Source organism: Melopsittacus undulatus, chromosome 1, assembly GCF_012275295.1.
Source record: "Melopsittacus undulatus isolate bMelUnd1 chromosome 1, bMelUnd1.mat.Z, whole genome shotgun sequence".
In the NCBI taxonomy this organism is placed as follows: domain Eukaryota; kingdom Metazoa; phylum Chordata; class Aves; order Psittaciformes; family Psittaculidae; genus Melopsittacus; species Melopsittacus undulatus.
In genome coordinates, this window is record NC_047527.1 from 34,177,999 (window position 1) to 34,197,255 (window position 19,257).

At 40.2% G+C, this 19,257-nt stretch overlaps 1 protein-coding gene across 1 annotated transcript in view; it reads left to right on the top strand.

Moving 5' to 3' along the window:
- The window catches only part of NCOA2 (nuclear receptor coactivator 2), a 192,107-nt gene that overhangs the window by 56,565 nt on the left and 116,285 nt on the right, over window positions 1-19,257 (top strand). The window contains exon 3 of the mRNA XM_034065672.1: window positions 14,587-14,831. The gene's annotated coding sequence lies outside the window, so the exon portion shown is untranslated. The remainder of the gene's footprint in view (window positions 1-14,586; window positions 14,832-19,257) is intronic.

Genomic DNA, 19,257 nt, shown 5'->3' on the forward strand with positions numbered 1-19,257 from the left:
GCCAAAAAAATCCCAAGTAAATAGTAAGGGACAGCTGATTTGAGATTAATTGATACACAAATACTTTATATACTGAAAGCATGTTTTCAAGCAGCTGCTTGCTTTGTAATTTTAGGTAGTGTTATAGAATTTAATTCTAAATTAACAATTGCTGCAGGAAAAATACAGTTGTTAGATCAGTATTTCCAAAATGTCTCTTTAGGTGTGTTTTCATTCAGGATCTCAGCCTTGATGCTTGTGACCAGGTGTTCTCTGAGCATCTCACTGCCTCTTTTGAAATGATTTGTCTATAACTGAATGTGTTTACGTCTGTATTTTGAAGCAGAAATAGATAAAGACTTACAAGTGACTTTTTGGTATTAGCGCACATGCTTCTTGCAGGGAAAGTAGTATTGAGAAAACTCAAGGTCAAACTCCCTGACCTTATTTGTTAATGTTGCTGCTGTTAACTGAACTCTGTACAGCCACATTCTCTTGTGCACTTACTATTGTTGCCGTTCCTACTTGAGCTTTCTCTTCTAGCTCTGGGTGACTTTAGCACATCTCTGAATAAGGACTCAAACCCAAATTGCTACTTTTCTGAGAGATTTTGAGCAAATTTTTTTTCTCCCTCTTCTGAACTGTTTTAAAGACTGGTTTAGAAACTCCACGCTGCTGCATCTCAGTCAGAATATAACTTTTTCTGGGTCTGGGTCCATTGCCAGCTTTAAATTAAAAATGAAACTGAACATTTCTAGTCACTTTAAATGTCTTGTGGGTTTTTTAATGTTATATTTAAACATACATGTAATGACTATTTAGTTTTGCCTCCCCTTTTTTCCCATTCCAAGGAAGCTCATATGGTCAGGTATTTAAAAATAAACCTCTGAGAAAAACTCCTAGAGTCATATTTACTCATGCAAAGACCCAGCTGAGATTAGCCTAATGTTAAGCCATGGAAAGCATGGGGTTGCTGCTTCCGCCTCTCTGGGCGAGGCCTGCGATGCTGCATTGATGATGCTATGTGCTCATGCCTGTCCATTAGCCAGTCTCTGGCTCATCATGACACCAGAATGTTCCTACGGCAAGCATGACTGGCTGACTCTCTTGGCTTGTTTGTTACACCATAGCTTTCAAATAACTTGTCTTTCCCAGCTGGACAGTATCTCTGCAGCAGCTTTTCCTTGAGCTCAATAACCTCTCCTGTAGCTTTCCCTGCTGGGTCCCTGTCTGCTTCTTCCCTAAAAAAATATGAACATAATCTTCTTAAGACTTTGAACACACATGGACTATATTTCTGACACATTTATTAATAAGAATACTTAAGTTACTGCTTTAATGATGATATTAGTATCATTTTTTTTCTCCAGGGCAGTGGCTGCTAAAGTTGCTGCTAGTTGCTCTGGAGCTGGGATGAGTAGGAGCCATTTCAGGGACCCTTATAGGACAGTATTCAGAGGTACTCAATCAAGAAGGATTCATTCCTGGGTTTAGTTATGTGGTAGACATGTATTTGCATACAGATTTCCTTTGTTTTTCCATGAATCTGTTCTGACTAATCCTTTGGCCTGTATTTCATTAAAAGTGTTGACTGCAGAATGATGGTTTTGGTAACAGATGAAACAAAACTTTTCCTTTTTTTCCTTTGCATGTGCATGTACAAAATAAAAAGTACAGGATGACCTTTTTATTTGATAATTGTGTATGTGCTTGACTTTGATAGGAAAGCCATAGTCTAAGAATACGATTCACTGGTCTTTTTGTAAATCAGTGCCAGTGTGGTGTATCAGTTCCTACTCCCACTTATCCTCTTATTCTCTCCCCTTCCCATCCCCCACTATTCCCTCCCTATTTTTAGAGGCAACACAAAGCTGTTTTGCTTCAAGTGGGGGACAAAGATTAGGAGAGTTTGAATGTTTTGCAGCAGATTTCTAAAAGGCAGATGAGCAGGTTTTGTACACTGTGCTCCTAAAATGGTGCTAGAATAGTTCTATGTTGTATTCAGAAATGCTGGCTTTGTTTACTTCTAAATGTTTAATCCTGGCCCTCAAGCTATCTGCAAATTATGGTTGAAGTTTGAATTGTGGCAAATATGTGTGTGAGGAGTACAGATTTGCTCTCCTCCATACGAGAAACAGTGCTGTGTAATGTTCCCTGTGCTTTTGTGCAAATAAAACTAAGTTCAGGGTCTCTGCGCACGTGTGATCTGCAGACTGCATGGTGAGGAGAGGAGTATTAAAGAGGACTGTTTATGTGGTGGTGATAAAAATCACACCTACTTTCAGGAGACCTAAAGACCCTGCAGATTTTATTAAACTTTGAAGAAAATCATGTGCATGTTTGCATGTTTATCTGAATTGATAAGTATATGTAACTTGCATGGAAGGATGTTGTTAAGACTGCTGATGTTCACGTGTGCGTCAGATGCACTTTTGCAGCATTGCAAACTTAGTACCGAGTGAGGACACTAGACCTTTAGCTTATGTGAAGTGTACAGAATGTTTCATAAGAATTACTTGTAATTAATTATTTACAGCACGTAGTGATGTGGGAAACATATGTGAGTTAGTTTGCAGTTGTTTTTATTGTAAAGAATGCAATGGAATCCATTGGTAAAAAAATGGGACAATTAAAGCAAATGCTCTCAGTACAGACAGATACAGGGCCATGAGTTTAGCAGGAATATTTCAGTTGAATAGAATTATTAATTAGTTCTTTCAATTTTAAAGTCTGAAATTAAGAAATGTTGTGGGTGCTCTTATTCATAAATTCTGCTCTAGAAAATGTAAGAATGTGATGTTGGGTGTGTTTACTGAAAACTGAAGTTTAATATTTTTCCCTGGTTGTAATACAGTGTGCACCTGATTTAATGTGCAAAGTACCTTTTTACCAAGGCAGAACATTTTAGTCATTTCATCAAAGCCATCTAGGAATCCACCTTTGTTGTAGTTAAAAGCAAGTCAATCACTTCACCATGGTAGGTTTTTTTTTCCTTCCTGAAAGCCCTATCTTTCTGGAGAAAAAAAAATCATTCTTCTATATCAGGTTGCCATCAGCACCCTTTCAGCTTAAGGCCTTACTCTGTCTCCCCCACAGCAAGTTCTGGCTACCCTGCAATCATGAGTGAGGTGGTGAAACTGGCACTTTAAGTAGCATGGGTGCACAGCAGTAAGGCTTGGAGAAGAGTTATTAAAATTTAAATAGTTATCCAGCTTGTTCATCCACCATTGCAGGAGATCTTGTTTTGTATCTTTACGCAAAGCTCATCTGGAGGTGGGGAGGTGGGGGAGATATCTTTGATTTTAAGAATTTAATTTGGCACTGCCACAGCTTGGTTGTTCTTTCCCCTGTATTGAACTGTCAGTTCAGGTTTTTGCTCCCTTTTAAAAAGAGTTGCAGTAACACTCATTGGAAGACACCAAAGGTTCATCTCTTGTGAAGCTGATACTGGTAACAGGTTGTAAAGAATTATGGAATCTACACATGGCTGAATGGATTTGCGCTTTTACAAAGCAGGTTTGACACCCGGCCAGCTTTGTTCTCTATAGACCTAATAAATGAAAGATTTTTCCACTGCCCTGTCACAGAAAACAGAAATGCAGCTTACTGCCAGTTTAGAAAAAAATTGTCATTTTCTTGCCCTATATAATAAAAGCAGTACTAATTAGTAGAAAGCTGTAAAACAATCTCATATGCTTTAAAAGAATTCTTTGTTATTATATATGATTGTGATAAGAACTTCTAAGAACCTTAAAGGTTGTTAAACTTCTGCAGTCAAATTGCATATATTCAGACAGCTTTTAAGCAGACAGGAGTTGTTAACAAAGTCTCTTTCAGAGTTTGCAGATTCATTTCTGACATCTCTTATGAAAGCAAAATAGTCCTTTTCTTCTTTTTAAACTCAAAATAAACCTTTAATTGGTTTATAGGGCCTTCTCTCGAGTTGATGGCATTTCTGTCCGTCTGGGATGCAGAAGGAAGAATAGGGGAAAGAGGGGAGCCCCTTGCATCTGGTTAGCAGGCCCAGCTCTGTAATTGCTTGGAGATCAAAGAATCATTTGATGGTGGCCGTTAACACCTTCCAGGGTAATATCCTCGGCTCCCTCTCTACCATCTTTCTAGAGCAACTCAAAAAGTTGGCACTCTGAAAGACCTGCCTCCTGCACAGAAGAAAGATATATTGGAATGAGGATTTGGGGTGCATGGGAAGTGGGATGAAAGAGGACGTAGAAGAAATTTGGTGTGAGAAGCCCTAGTGTTACCAAAGGATGATTTACAAAACCTCTTACAGGCTATTGGTAGGAATGGGAGGCTGATCATCCTGCAAGAGGAGAAAAATAGAGAGTTAGGCATGCCAAATGGCCAGTTATTAAAGAGAAGAACGCATCGGAAGATTGCTGGTTGCATGCTCAGATGCTCTCTGTGTGTGCTGTGGCATCAACCATGCCAAGAGTACTGCACAGACATGGTGCAAGGGCTGGGAGCCTGCAGGGCTGTAGCCAGGCATGTGCATCTGCATTTCCACGCAACCCCTGGTGGAGTGGCCGCTCAGAAAACTGGAAAATTCAGTCATCTCATTTGCAGTCATTAAGGCAGCAGTAAAACTGGCCTGCCTGGTTACAAACCAGTCTGGTAGCAATCATGTAAAAGGCCCTTAGCTTCCCAAAAAGTGGCTGAAGGGAGGAGGAGTGCTCATGTGACTCAAGGAGTGGATGAGGTGGGTCAAGAGTCTGGGAAATAGAGGAGGATGGAAATGTGGTATGGGGGTGTTCAGGGTGCTCTGAAGGGGTGCGATGGTTTCTCTGCACCTTACCTTGCATGAGAGCATTACTTTAACTTGGTGAAAGCTGGGGACTGCAGTTGCACTAGGCTGTAGATACAGTAGCTTTTGTATTTGCTTCCACTTGTGCTTCAGGAGCACTTGAAACAATTGAAATATTCTCTCTCTTGTGAGAGATGCAGTTTATTCCATCTGTGTTCAGCAGAAACAAAAGCAGTTCCCTCATTTTTGAGGGTGTCTGCAGAAAGATCCTAGAACCAAAGAAGAAAATGAGTAATGAAATTTAGTCATAAAGTCAGAGCTGGCTTGATTTTTTGAAACACTGTCGCAATTTTGGGGATTTTTTTTTTTTTTTAGCCAGAAGTAGAAATTATATAGCATGCATATATATATATATATATATGCTATATGCATGTGTGTATATCTATACAAATACATATACATAGTATGTGCTACATTATTTTTTAGTAAATTGAGTAGAATTATTTCATGTTAACCTTGCATTTAGATACTGTACATTCTTTTTGAGTCAGAAATTCAGGGGATTAATGTATAATAATTCTTTGTTTCTGTGTTGTAACTGCCACTGAAGGTAAGTATTAAAACCATTTCACATTTGGAGAGATTATGTGATAAAGAAGCTGTTGCTTCATGAATTACACAGTGAGTTGCTGGTGAGTTGGCGTAAAGGAATTAAAAAAGATGCTTGGCAAGAAATCCAAAAATAATAGAAACCAGGCAGCCCAATTTGAACCAAAATACTGAAGTTACTGTTGTTTTTTTCCTCTTTGCTGAAAGACTTACAAAACCTTCCATAACTGCTGCACTATCCAGTTTGAAGTGTATTAAGTGTGTGGTGTTCATGGCAACCAGCCTCACTCTTTGAAGATGAGAGCAGTACCACTGATGCCATAGACTGAGGATTGCGCTGGCTGTCAGCTGTACTGGGGTTTTTCTTCAGTTCACGCACAAGGACACAGGCCAGGCAAACTTTATCACTAGGTGTACCCATAAGTTTCTGAGGGTGTTCCCCCCCCCGCCCCCTGTACCAAACATTCTCTCTGGCTACTGCTATAACTTGGTGAATTTTTAGGAATTTACAGTGTAAATGTGTATGATACAGTTCTGCCAGACTAGCTATAGGCCACTTACCATGGCTATCAACCATGCATTATGGTTTGGAAACTCCTGGTTGGGGTATTCAGAGATTCTTCACTCTCAGTAGGAAGTAAGTAGGAGATGGCAATAGTTGCTGGGCTGTAGAGGTATCTGTTTTAGAAGGGCTGTTTACCTCAGTCAGGTGTATTCACCTGACAGCAAACATGGCTGATTTCTGGTCTTTGAGCTAGCAAGTGTTGATCTATCTATTCAAATTGGAGAAACATCAACAGCTGAATGAGAAGGTTTGGTGTGCAGCATAAATTGACTTAATCTGGTAGAGGAAAAAAACTGGTTACTTCTGGAAATTAAATTCTTTTTTCTTGTTATCTTGTCCACAGTCTTGGCTAGGTTGTTGGCCAGGTTGTTACTCCGTCTTGCTGGCTGTAAAACTTTTCTCAGCCGTTTATGAACTGGTTTAATTCATTAATCTTAGGAAAAAAGTAAATGGTTTTATGCCAAATTAGTGAACTGAACAGGTTTACTAAAAGATAGGATGGATGCAAGGGAAGGATCAGAACACAAAAACCTTTTAATTGTTAGTTGTTGGGTTGGCATAGCACCCTGGTGTAACAGCACACTTCAGACACTTCTGTCCAGAATAACATGGTGGTGTTTGGGGTATTTCCATGAGAGGAAAGATTTGTGGGTTCAAACACAAGATCTCAAAAAGCAGATTATGAAGTTTTACAAATGTAGCCCAGGGAGTAGAGGAGAAATCAGCATATTAGATCAGAGCTGTCAAGCTCTGAGGCACCAAACCCTCATTTGCTCACATAGTATCTGTCAGAAAATATGCTTTACTCCTTCTCATCACGGATTATTTGCTCAAAACCTACAATTTCTAAAGCTAAGCACACTGCTGGAGTAGCAAGATGGTGTAAAAAAAAAAAAAAAGAGGATGTTTTATTCAAAGAAACTCACAAATGAGGCACAAACTATAATAAAATTTAATGATAATTGTTATACTGAGGAACCTATGCATCACATGCGTTTTGTATGTTTGGGAGCAATAGAATTTGTCAGTTTTAATTTTTTTTTAATCCCGTGTTCTCTGGACAACTGTCTTACGTCTTTGGCAAATGTATGAATCTCATCATGTATTTTTGAATATCTGAAAGATACCTATGTGAAAACTACAGCATAATTTAAAAACAGTCATAAAACCCTACAGCAAAAAAGGGGTTAGCTCACAAAAACAAATGGACACAGCATATTCCTGGCCATGATAATAAGAGTGGGATAACTTTAAAAGGTTTGCTTCGGTAAAGTACTGCCAAATGTGTGCCAGGAGTCATCTTCACTCTGACATATGTCCTAAGAGCTAGTTCAGTGGCCAGAAAATACTACAGGTGTATTTGCATTTATTCAAAGGACTTTGTGTTAGCTTTTATGCAATATATCCTTATGCATGTGCAGTTACTCAGTTTTGGTTTTATAACTCTGTGATTTAATTAAAAGAAACTCCAAACAACAAACCCACACATAAGTATATAACTTCATTTTTTCACAAATCTGAGACTCAAGTGCATTGTTTTGAAAACTGAACAGACTATAACTATATTTATTTTAGTCGATACCATATGGATAACGTACTACTGTATAACCTTTACTAGCTTTGTAGCTATTTTTGGCATTGTCATTCACAAACTAAGATAAATATTCTCAAAGTGCATGAAGTGGGGGGAGTTTAAATGCTGGTCTAAAATAAGTGCTTATGAAATGACCAACTTCAGGTCAATCAGAACAGTGCTTAAGGTGCTGGGAATTGACCTAAGAAAGTCAGTGGGGCACAGTAGCTGATGCTCATAAAGCTGTGATACTTCGACTCATTTTGTACTCAGTGTTTCCCTAAGCGCTTGGTAAAGAATGGAAGATACTTTCAACCTTAAAAGTATTTAACTGAAGCTAAATTCCCGTGGACCTGCAATGAGGAACAGGTTAGCAGTAGAGAGTTGGTGTTGTGGGTGCTTATTGTGTCAGACTTGGCTTACAAAACACGGGCTTCCTTTTGTATGAAGATGAGCCATAAAATTAAGGATGCTGTGCCCCAGGAGTGGCAAGTTATAGGTACTGTTGTCAGTATTGGTAACTTAAGATTTCTTTTAATTTATTTTTTTTATATTATGCCCCAAGTCAATGAAATCAATGGGGTGCAGGTATAAGGTTTTTATTCCATTTTAATCTACTTTTCAATGTGAGGACAAGCTGTGAGCAGCTGTGTTCAATGCATTGTGGAGCAGTATCCTGAGTCTGGGGGTCTGTTTATTTGCATAAGAACCATAATATTTTATACTGAACTCATTGTATTATATTATTTGAGCAGATTGAAATAAAAGAGTAAACTATACTATACATGTTGATCAGTGCCTGAACTAGTTTTTGTGTTGATGCTAATGTAGCAGTAGTTGTACACTACAATTCCTTGAGATACTTCTTGAAATCAGAATGAGAAAGTAATAGAGGAGCCAACAAGGAGAGGTACCATGCCTGACCTCGTGTTCACCAATAAGAAAGGGCTCGTTGGAAATAGGATACTCCAGGGCAGCCTTGGTTGCAGCGATCATGAGATGGTTGAATTTGAGGTCCTCAGGACAGTGCAGCAAGCTCACTGCCCTGGACTTCAAGAGAGCAGACTTTGGCCTCTTCAGGAACCTGCTTAGCAAGGTTCCATGGGATATAGCCCTAGAGGGCAGAGGGGCCCAAGAATGTTGGTTGATATTCAAGGATCACCTACTGCAAGCTCAGGAGTGTTGCATCCCAACTAGAAAGAAGTGCAGCGGGAGGGCCAGGAAACCTCCTTGGATGGATAAGGAGCTGCTGAGGAAACTATGAAGGAAAAAAAGAGGCTTATAAAAGGTGGAAGCAAAGATAGGTGGCTTGGGAAGAATACAGGGATGTTGTCTGGGAAGCTAGGGACCAGATTAGGAAAGCTAAGGCCCAGTTAGAATTAAACTTGGGTAGGGATGTTAAGAATAACAGGAAGGGATTCTATAGGTGCATAGCGAATAAAAGACAGACTAGGGAAAATGTAGGCCCCCTCCGGAAGCTATTGTGAGAACTGGCTACCCTGGATTTAGAGAAGGCTGAGGTTCTGAAAGACTTCTTTGCCTTGGTCTTCACTGGCAAATGCTCTGAACATAGCACCCAAGTCTTGGAGGGCGGACGCAGGGACTGTGAAAACCTGGACCTTGGGCCCACTGTAGAAGAGGATCTGGTTCGAGACCATCTTAAGAACCTGAATGTACACAAGTCCATGGGACCTGATGAAATCCATCCACAGGTCCTGAAGGAGCTGGCAGACGAAGTTGCTAAGCCTCTGTCTGTCGTATTTGAAAAATCATGGCAGACAGGTGAAGTTCCTGATGATTGGAAAAAGGGAAATATAACCCCCATTTTCAAGAAGGGGAAAATGGATGACCCAGGGAATTACAGACCAGTCAGTCTCACCTCTGTGCCAAGCAGAATCTTGGAGCAGATTCTTCTGGAAGGCATGCTAAGGCACATGAAAAACAACAAGGTGGTTGGTGACAGCCAGCATGGCTTCACTAAGGGCAAATCCTGCCTGACCAATTTGGTGGCCTTCTATGATGGGGCTATGGAACTGATGGACAAGGGCAGAACAGTTGATGTCATCTACCTGGACTTGTGCAAAGTGTTTGACATTGTCCCACACGACATCCTTGTCTCTAAATTGGAAAGACATAAATTTGATGGATGAACCACTCAGTGGATAAAGAACTGGCTGGATGGCTGCACACAAAGAGTTGTGGTCAATGGCTCAATATCCAGCTGGAGACCAGCAACGAGTGGTGTCCCTCAGGGATCGGTGTTGGGACTGGTCTTGTTCAATGTCTTTGTTGGTGACATGGACAGTGGGATTGAGTGCACCCTCAGCAAGTTTGCCGATGACACCAAGCTGTGTGGTTTGGTTGATACGCTGGAAGGAAGGAATGCCATCCAGAGGGAGCTCGACATACTTATAAGGTGGGCAGATGCCAACCTGATGAAGTGTAAGCATGCCAAGTGCAAGGTCCTAGACTTGAGTCGGAGCAATCCCAGGCACAGCTACAGGTTGGGCAGAGAAGAGATTCAGAGCAGGCCTGTGGAGAAGGACTTGGGGGTGTTGGTGGATGAGAAAATGAACATGAGCTGGCTTCAGTGTGCGCTCACAGCCCAGAAAGCCAACTGTATCCTGGGCTGCATGAAAAGGAGCCTGACCAGCATGTTGAAGGAGGTGATCCTGCCCCTCTGCTCTCATGAGACCTCCCTTGGAGTATTGTGTACAGTTCTGGTGTCCTTAACATAAAAAGGACATGGAACTGTTGGAACAAGTCCAGAGGAGGGCCACGAGGATGATCAGGGGATTGGAGCACCTCTTACGTCTTCATATAGACAGGCTGAGAAAGTTGGGGCTCTTCAGCCTGGAGAAGAGAAGGCTGCATGGAGACCTCATAGCATCCTTCCAGTATCTGAAGAGGAGGCCTATAAGGTTGCTGGTGAGGGACTCTTCATTAGGGACTGTAGTTTCAGGACAAGGGGTAAAGGGTTCAAACTTAAACAGAGGAAGTTTAGATTGGATATAAGGAGGAAGTTCTTTACTGTAAGGGTGGTGAGGTACTGGAATGGGTTGCCCAGGGAAGCTGTGAATGCTCCATCCCTGGTGGTGTTCAAGGCCAGGTTAGACAAAGCCTTGGGTGACATGGTTTAGTGTGAGGTATTCTGCCCATGGCAGGGGTGTTGGAGCTAGATGATCTTAAGGTCTTTTCCAACCCTAACTATTCTATGATTTGGAGATTTTTGATGATTGAAAGTTCTAGTATTGTAGGAAATTATGTTCCTTGTGATGATTTAAAGAACAGCTTCCCTAAACAAACTTAATAACACAATTTTACTATGTAGAGAAGAATCCCCCATCAGATGATGCCAGTACGCTGATCATAGCATGTACACTCTTTGGTGTGGCTTTTGTGATAGCTGTATTAGAAATAAAAATCTGCTGAAGGTATTCAGAGTATAATTATTACTTGAAAAATACAACTTAGGAAAAAAGAAAGAAAAGGAATCTTACCTTATAATGAATCAATGAATTAATGGTCTTGGATGAATCTTTGCTGTTGGGTAAGATGTTCAATATATTTCAGCCAGCTGGCTTTAGTCCCTGTGAGAATACACTTGTACTGAGGATGATTAGTCTTTTTGATGATTAGTTCGCTGCACTGAGCCTCACCTTTTTCTTGATGTATATAACAGGGTGCTTATATATTCACAAATCTTATATAAATACATGCAGTCCTAGAGCCTTTTCAAGCATTCCCATTATCAGTATTTTATGATTTGCTTTACATTAAAGCTTTCCTACCTGATGTAGTTTTATGCCATAAGTATTAATTTTGATGACAAAATAATCAGATTAAGTAATGTGAAACAAACATATAATTTTTGGAAATCTTCTGTTTTTCAGATGAGTTTTTAGGAACACTATATAGCAGTCTTTAGGAACTGAATCTATCACACTTGCTTACAGTCAGAAGTCAGCTGCCAGTGTCTGATACTTCTGATCAGTTGGGCAATGCTGTATGAATGGAAATAGTTCCTTTTCCTTTTTCTTCATTGAAAAAAGTCCTTTGCTGACAGCAAATATGTTATACTCTGCCAAGTGAAATAGTGCGTGAAATTCTGCTTTCTCTTTTAAGGAAGAAGTTTCATGTGGTTTCCATGATTGAACATTAAAGTACTGAAGTTTCATTCAACCTAATTATATTTTTCATCTTTACTGTAATTAGTGATCAGAAATTATTCTGACCTTAAGGAAAATAATTTAGCTATTATAGATGCTTGATAGCCAGTCTACCTAAATTTAATTCAAGGTATGATAAAATTATTTCCTAGTAATTTTTGAAATAGGAAATGCATGTTTAATGCTTCTTTTTACACACTAGTTTTGAGGCTTCTCAATTTAGTTTTGTAAAAATAAACATGGATGTTCTAGGAGTTAGTATGTGGGTCACACACATCTTTTGCCATAGTTAATAACTGCTTTTTGAAAATTAGGTACATCAGATGTCTCTAGACAAAATATGATCTCACGGGAATAGTTAGCCATTCCTTGGAAATAATTATTTCTTATTGAAAAATAAACGTCACGGTGCATTTAATCCAGTAATAATAATAATTTGGATCCATCCATGAGCATGTGATACTGTTTTTCTCTTTTCTTGGTCTCCTCTTCTGGACCATGTCTGTACAGAAGTATTTATAATAGCCTTTGGGAAGTTGTCATTTGCTATTAAGAGCTCAGTAAAAAACCCTGTACATTGGATTTTGTTCTAAAACAATGTTTGTTTTGAGAGGTTTTCTTTTTTTTATATATCACCTGACAGTGTGTTTTTCATGCTGAGGTAAGTAACTAAATGGAGAAAATGAAAGAAAAATTTTCCCAGGGTTTCATACAAGAAGATTTTTTTTTCCTCTCTGGGCAGGGGCAGATGAGATCCACAAGCAGTAGTCTTGTAAGAAGTTACCCTTCTTCTTTGTAACTGATACATGACTGCTCCTCATTTAGTGGAAATGGGAAGTAAAATGGATTTGCTTAAATTAGCTCTGTTAGCTGTGTGTGACCTTCATCGGGAATGAAGCTAACCTATTTTACTTCAGGTTTTCATGACCTAGAAGCATTTCCTGAGCAGCTGTAGAGTTTCAGGCAAGCATTAGTACCTCTAGGATTAAAATGGTGGCATCTGAAGGAATGATAGCTGGACTGTGTGCTGTCACCTAATGTTAGAAAAAGTCCAGAGGAGGCCACAAAGGTGATCAGAGGGCTTGAGCACCTCTCCTATGAAGACAGGCTGAAAGAGTTGGGTTTGTTCAGCCTGGAGGAGGCTCTGGAAGACGTTATAACAGTCTTCCAGTACCTAAAGGGGAGCTATAAGAAATCTGGAGAGGGACGTTTTTATAATGGCCTTTCCAGTTTTGTGACAAGACAATGGGAAATGGCTTTAAAATGACAGAGGGTAGGTTAGATATTAGGAAGAAATTCTTTACTGTGAGGGTGGTGAGGCACTGGCACAGATTGCCCAGAGAAGCTGTGGATGCCCCATCCCTGGTAGTGTTCAAGGCCAGGTTGGATGGAGCTTTGAGCAAATGGAAGGCGTCCCTGCCCACGACACAGGGTTGGAACTAGTTGAACTTTAAGGTCCCTTCTGACCCAAACCATTCTATGATTTTATGCCGTTTGGACATTGCTTGTAGGCATGCAATAAAACTGTTGGTGAAGACAAAGACAGCTTCCATGGCGTTCACTCTGGCACTGTCCATCTGCAGCTGCTGCTCCTCAGTTTGACCACTGGTCTCAGGTGTTAATATATGCACAGTTCTCATTTCAGTATGCTGAGTGACTTAGCCTATTATGGGCTGAAAGACAAGTGCCAGAAATTACAGTAGGGAAGGATGCCTAATGCTTCCCAGTATAGGATGTTGGTTGGAGGTTTTTATAACTTCGCAAAGCCTCTGGGGCTAGGCAGTTGCGTGGAGTTTAATTTGTTTCCCTGCCAAAATTATTTAGCTATCTGTAAGAATATGTAGAAAAAGTTATTTCTCTTCCTTTAAAGAACCTTTTTTGGAAATGCTCTGTGTCCCTTCCTTTGAAACAGAGCCTAGGAGTTTGATGGCAGTGTGGGAAGCACTGGAGATAGGCACTGAGGAAGAAGAGTGACTTATGAGTCATGGCTTTGCCTTTGTCAGCACTGTGAAAATCTCAGATCTAACCAAACTGTAACCTTTTAAAGAAAGCACCTTTGTCTCATGCTGTCTTGAGCGTGTGAGCACTGTATGAGCTGGAAGAGGAAGGGAAGGCTGAGCTGAGGTATGAAACTGATGCCTTGTACCACAGCACCTGAGAACCAGAAGAAGACTGGTAGGGCACTGGCATGCACAGGTCCCTGACATGGTCCCCAGTCCCAAAATACTATAGACTGTGAACAGGGGAGATGGACATGGAGTGAGAGTCAGAGTTAATATGATGGTGCGCTTAGGAACAAAGGAGAGAAGAAGAAATGAGAGTCAAGGGGAAACTGTGGCACTGCCAGCTAAGCCTGGAATAGACAGAGCCAGGGGAGATGAAAACCCTTGGGATGGGGGTGAGGAGAGACTTGGCATGGGTGCTGAAAGTAGGAATGAAGAATTACTAGGGCTTGAATCAACATGGGCTGGAGAATATGGCTTGAGGAAAATGGGCAGATGAGTTTGTTCTGGAAGGTAATATTTTATAGAGATCTTAGAATATAAATAAATACTCTTTGATTTCAGTAGAAGATCCTTTAAAATATGTTTTTAACCATCACCTATGGCTAGTCCTCATGCAGAAAACTGTTTTGCATTTGCAACTGGTTTACTCCTTTGCCACAAGAGCCGCATGGTATATCTAAAGATTTCAGTCCCACTGCTGTTACTTGTAGGTGTCTGTGACTGCATCATACAAGGTGTGAGGTGTGAATTTTCTTTTCTATAAGTGGTGAATGCAAACTTTTTGTAGTGTGCCAGTGTCCAAGTCACAGAATGTCAACACAGATTGTCCTTGCAGAGCAATTTTCTTTGGACCCTCATGAGGAAGCCTTACAATTTAATAGTATCTATCTCCCGCTGACGTGCTGGCTTTTTTTTCCCCACAGGACCCCTGCCTTGCTCCCTGCACAGGATGGACTTGCTCTGGGAATGAATCTGGTTGATGCGGTGGAGAGAGCTGTTCTCTGTAGTACCCCTGCCTCACTTCCAGCAGAAGTCGGGACACGTGTGGCAGGCGAGGCAGGGGATTGCAGGAGGCAGAAGCCGCTCTGGTGCTCTGTGCAGCTGCATGCTGCCCTGGCAAACAGGATTCTCTTCCTGGCTGTGCTGCAGACTTCCTAGGTGATGCTAGGTAAGTTGCTCAATACTGGCTTTTCTCATGTCTTTGCTAACTGGATGTGTCTTGCTTTCTTGCGGATGACTTGAGATCTTTGGATCTGATTTAGAAAAGTGCTGAGCACTGATAACTGCGAGTGAGGCAGTGGGGGTTGAGATTTGAAAGTGCTATATAAAGCACAATGCGATACTAAGTGCTGTGAAAAAATTAGGTCTGAGTTACGCCAAACTGGAGACAAAGTTGTCTTCAGAACAGGAGAATCATTTTGACCTTAAAGCTGTCACTGCCTTCCTTAAGAATTCAGGAATAACAGGAATAGTTATTCTAAGAACTAACAGACTAACAGTAGGACTAACCATTATGTTGATGAAGGACTCAGCTACACCATTGAATTCACAAAGAAACTACTTGTTCCATCTTTCAAAGAAAATTTGAGTAGCTTGCAGTAAGTAAGGTATTGGACCATACGCCAAATACCAAAAGTAAAACAGATTGCTGTTTTGATTAGTGGTAATTCTGTATGCTGAATGAAGCAGAGGTGCTGTGGAAATGGTATGACATAACTGCAGCTATACCATGCCAAAGAAGCAAACAAAGGCAAAGTTTAGGTTTCTCTAAAATGTAATTCTGATATTTCCTCCTGTGAATGCTTGCCCCTGCAAATTGACTTTAGTGTAGATGTTTGTATCACGTAATCTGATTGGGGGTGCACGAAGCACAGCATTTTTTGATGCTGTGAGCTCAGATAATATATGTACATAAAACCAAATAACATGTAAATTCATCATTCATTGCAGGCACATGACTCTTGTGCCTGGTTACTGTAACAGATACAAAGTAGACAGTGTTTGTAATGCCCACTATCAGAATGGCTTGAGGTCAGAATTTCATCTGCAGTTTTTCAGGCTCAGGATTTGTATTTTCCCAGTGTGATGTCCGCAGCTAGCTACAATGCTGTTGTAATCAGTAGATAACCGAGAATTTTTTGGCCAAGGCACGGTTAAGCTAAATATTGTTTTAACTTAGCTAACCTGAGTGCAAAATATCTCACATTAGATCAGATTTTATGAATTAACCAAGAGCATGTCTTTGGTGCCTAGAAACATGGTGAGCGTGTTTGCCAGATAAGCTGTTACACTCCATTGCAGGAGAGAGAGAGAGACAGTAAAAGCTATGAAGCTTTGATAATGGCTAAATATTATATTAAATACACAGAGTAAGAATGCATGTTCCCCTTCCAGCCTGCTTGTAGGGGATCTACTACATATGGCTCTGTGAAAGGCTGCAGTAATGCTTGAGGAGCCAAGCAGTATTTTTGAGTGCTGCTTTCTAAGAAAACTAGAGGTATTTTTGTTTGACTACTGCTGTGCAGTGTGAATCGTGCTTTAAATCTTTCAACATAAACAAAAAAGGCAGGAGGGGGCACGGGGGAAAGAATCTGTATTCTACAAGCAGAAATTCAAAATTGAATTATTTGCTTTACCTAGAGCATTGAAAATTATGTTGCCATTAGACTGATGCAATAGCACGCATTAGGAAAGGATGGCACAATTCGCAGAGCCCTCTGGAGAAGATCACGGGACTGGAACAGCAGGGTGTCGTGGGCCTGCAGGGCAGCGCACTGGCAAAGCTACGCTGGGAATATTATCAGCTAATGCAGAGAGAGGAAAGCCAAGAAAAATACAAACTCTGCCCTTCCTGCATATCCCATAAAACGGGGGGCCAGGGGGAGGAGGACAACTTGTTTTATCAATGCACCTACTTAAGTTCAGTAGCACATCTAATGTGGTATGGAAAATGTTTTCTGTTATGTGAAAGAAGGAAAGAATGGAAATGGAAGCTAATTTTGAGCTAATACGTTCGGAAAGCTGCTAATAATAGTGGAATTTTATTCAGCATGCTCTATTTCTACAATAGAAAAGTAAAATTCCTGTGCATTAACTGAAACATCTGTTGAACAAATTGGTTCAGTTTCATGAGTCTGTTACTAATTCTGAGAAGTAGATGGTGTTTTAAAAAACCAGTAGAGCTGGGGGGTTAGTGCCCATATTTATTTTCTTTTTTTTTTACTATTATTAAAGTAGGTCATTTTGAAGTGTTACGTTTTCATGAATACAGTAATACTGTGGTTAATATTTCTGGTATTTCAAGCTTTACTTTCATTTTAATGAGTTTTCTTCACTGCTTTTAATCAACATTATTAATATTCTTTAAAGTCCCGGGTTTCCAGCCTTTTACCAAGTTCTTAGTAATGAAGTGACTGAATAATTAAAAGAAAAAAAAGCAAACCACCTCTTTTGGTGCATTTCTGTGTGTATTTCCATGTTTCTGCAGTTTTTTCTACTCTGTTCTACTTACAAAGTTTGAATGTTAATAGAATTTGATTTGTTCTTCCTGCTGTTTTCTCATTTGGACTAATATTGTTTGGCTATAACTTCACAGTTGTGGGAAGAATATTGTAGGTGACAAATTGGTTTATGGCTTCACATGGTAGAAACTAAGAATGTCATAAGAGTCAACGAGATGATGTCATATGAATTAATAGAAGAAAAAGGGAGAAATTAAAAACAGTTTCTAAGATTCTGTTCTCATGCGTCAGGAATGCCTTAATTTAATCTCATACATATACATGCATCTTAAAGCAGTTCAGGTTTCTCAGGTACATCTCCTATCAATATCATCACTGAAAGGAAGTCACAAGTATAATGTTAATATGCAAATCAAATTAAGTTCTGTGTGCTTCACTGTTAAACATGTAAAATCAATGCATGTTCTTCTGTACCGAGCTGTAATACATTTGAAGGGACATTTAAAGGGGAAAGCTAAATGTTTAATTTAGACAGATAATATATATTTTCTTTATAGTGCATAAATAATGTAGCAAATACAAGACTGGCATTAAAGATGCACATTTAATGTTATTACAAGCTATGGCATTTTCAGCTTCTTGTTCAGTGTTGTCTGTTTAGAGTAGCTCAGTGTATGAAGGATGTAAACAGAAGCTGATAATACTTTCTGGTGTTACCTTAACAGATATATTACTTCTTATTATGGCTCTTTTTGAAGCTTTAATATATGTTAACTATGTGGTAATTCAGCTGTCTTCTTTTAAGTAGAAGGTAATGCAAGAATAAATAAGGGGGACAGTGGTGTGGAATATCATTGCTTTTGAGGGATTGCTGGGTTGAGGAGGAATGGAGATGTATAGTCGAGTTTTGTGAAGGTGCATGTGAATACTGGCAGCACAAGGAGCTGCCCCACTGCTGATAAGATGTTCCAAACTCCCCTTATGTCAGCTTTGTCCTTGGTGTAGCTTGCTGAAGTTTCAGATGACGTGCATGAAATGAAGTGAGGGGGAAGTTTTGTGGCTGAAGTTCTGTGCCAAGTCTTTTTGAAGTCATATGCAGCAGCTGTGCTGTAGCTAAAGAAAGGCTTTCTTTGCCTCCATCGTAACATCTGCATGATCTTTAACAGCAGAATTGTTCCACTATGATGTATCATTTAACTAATCTGGGTTGCTTTCATTAAGTCTTTTTTCTATTTTGTTTTTTCCCCCTCCTTATTAGAAATGCTCACATTCCTTTTAGGAATAACTTTGCAAAGATCTGAACTTGAGTGCTTCTATGTAGAAACAGTAAGGCTTCAGACAAAAAGAAGTCAAAAGAGGAGTTGATCTTTATAGCTCAGTGAGGCTCTTGGGGAACTTTAGACTGCACCCCATGAACTTGATTTCAGTGTGCCCACCCTTGTTTGGAGGGCAGGGGCTGAACATGGGGCCAGTTTTTGTGGGGTTTTCACAAATGTGGCATCATTGCAGCTAACCTTGGTCTAATGGCTTGCAGCCTCCCTGCTGAGGTATTGCCCCCTCTCCCTGGTGCCAGTGCCACTACAGCCGTGACTCTGGGATGAGTTGGCTCAAGAAGCCAAACCAGGGGTCAGCTAACTGCATTTTTGTTTGGGTTACTTAGCTGGCTTTTAACTCTTTGAATTTGCTAACTGCAGAATTGGACAAATGTCTGTGCTGAAGATGACCTAGAAGAGGGACACCCTCTTCTAGTTGCAAATCAGCTTGTCTGCCACTTCAAAACAGTGCCTTGACTTGAGGCAGGAAGAAGGCAACCAAGGGAAGCTTTTTAAGAAGGGCACGACTTAGAATGTGTCCTGGGTTACTCTGAAATTTAAGTGAAAGAAATCAAATCACATGTAATTGAATTTGAAATTTTAGCTTTAGCATTTCTTTTAGTTGGAGGTTTTTGCATAAAGACTTTTAAACTGAATCTGTATTTTATGTTCTTCTAATTTGAGACTAAGAGGTTTGTAATTGTTCACTTCCTGATAGCACTGCAAAGCTGGCAAGTTCTTATAGTTAAAGGGCGGGATCTAATGGTCAGAAATAAGAGGTTGTGGTCTTGGAGAGCAAAACAAAGGTAGCAGAAATGCT